The sequence below is a fragment of the Macrobrachium nipponense genome, chromosome 40, assembly GCF_015104395.2.
Source record: "Macrobrachium nipponense isolate FS-2020 chromosome 40, ASM1510439v2, whole genome shotgun sequence".
NCBI lineage: Eukaryota > Metazoa > Arthropoda > Malacostraca > Decapoda > Palaemonidae > Macrobrachium > Macrobrachium nipponense.
This window is the reverse complement of record NC_061101.1, coordinates 7,218,908-7,220,513: the sequence shown is the minus strand read 5'-3', so window position 1 is coordinate 7,220,513 and position 1,606 is coordinate 7,218,908. Positions and strand designations below refer to the sequence as shown.

Below are 1,606 nucleotides of genomic sequence, written 5' to 3'. Positions count from 1 at the left end.
GCTTATGTATTAAGACAAAAACAAAGCTCACCGCTAATAAACGAAATAAGACTTAAATCAATCCGTAGGGACCACTTGGAGCCAACGAGACGGGAAGGGTACGAATCGGTGTGGAACAAAAGACCGTAACTGCCTCACCGGCCGTCACTTAAACCAACCCATGTTGTCGAACTTCAAAAATGAAAAATAAAAAATTTTAAATATCCTGCAAAGTTACCTAAGAAATTTAAGCAGTGCTCTTTCTACAAAAAGCACATAAAAATATATAGTCATGATCCAAAAACCAGATGCAAACAATTCTGAACAGAAAGTAATAAAAAATCTATTACAGCCGCCTTGAAAAAACACGAAGTTGACGCTAAATAAAACAAGAAAACACACAAAACATTAAAAGGGGACTAAACTACAATGTTAACTCGAAATACAGTAAAGTGACATATTACTTGTCAATTCTTTCCAAATCTACATTAGAGCAGATGAACACAAATAGACAACTGATACGTCTACCAGCCAACTGTCAAAGTGAAGTGAAGGAAGACTTTACTCTACATAACCGAAAATCAGCTTTCGATGACGTCACCAGACAAGTGCGCTGCGCAATGGACCCTGGAACAGCATAAATTCAGTAGTCGGTCGACACAAACTCGCGCAAAGGAAACTAGCGTCTTCATTTGAGTCGTTCCAAAAAGAACCTCGCCTGGTCCAAAAAAAGATTTTGCCTGACGAATGCCGACATATAAGAAAAATTGTTTAAGCAAAAATCTAACTTACACTATAAAAAAATTATATTTTGGATTTTCCATTATGATCCATTAATGTTTATTTCATAAAATAAAAAATGTCCTTAAATCTGGTTTTCAAGGAATCGATTCCAAAATAATTTCTGAGTGAAACTTCTGTCGAGATCGAAAGAAATATTATTTTCATCCTGTATCTTCGAAAATCGACTTTTTCATAATTTAACAGTATCAACTGCGCAGTCATTCCTTATAAACCTGAAAACTTATGCCAAACAAATCCTTTTTAACTCTCTCTCTCTCTCTCTCTCTCTCTCTCTCTCTCTCTCTCTCTCTCTCTCCTCTCTCTCAGACGCCAACCGGTTTTCCTATCTGCATCATCGGGTTAAATTGAGGAAAACAGATCCAGTTGCCTTGTTGAGGAAGTGGAAGAAAATAAACAACCTAAGATACGACTTCCTAATCACTTTTATTTTCATATTTATTTTGCATTATTTCCTTAACTACACATTTTACAATCAAACCCCTATCGGTAACAATACTCCCTCTTAACAGTATTAGAATATGGAGACTTTATTGCATGCTCAAGAAAAATGCCTGCTTCCCACAACTGCTTTGCTGGGTTTCATCATCAGCGAATTCGAAACCCTCTGGGTGGCTAAGGGAAGGGACTTTTGTTCACTATAGTACTGTTACGACCCTTGTTGGGCCGTGGTGCAGGTTTGTCTACTAAAGGATGTATACTCAGTGTTGTTACAGAGTATCCAGCAAAGATGGTCAATGGAGACGAAAACACTCAGGAAAACTCAACAAAATTTATTAACAAAGAAAAATAATCAAAGTCAACCTTGTGACTGCCAAGGACAAAC

The 1,606-nt window shown here is 37.0% G+C and overlaps 1 long non-coding RNA gene across 1 annotated transcript in view; it reads right to left on the bottom strand.

The window, feature by feature from the left end:
* Positions 1-520, bottom strand: part of LOC135212278 (uncharacterized) — a 117,678-nt gene extending 117,158 nt beyond the window's left edge. The window contains exons 1-2 of the long non-coding RNA XR_010313836.1: positions 444-520; positions 32-171 (exon numbers count right to left, since the gene is read on the bottom strand). This is a non-coding gene — a long non-coding RNA (uncharacterized LOC135212278). The remainder of the gene's footprint in view (positions 1-31; positions 172-443) is intronic.
* Between the last annotated feature and the right edge of the window lie 1,086 nt (positions 521-1,606).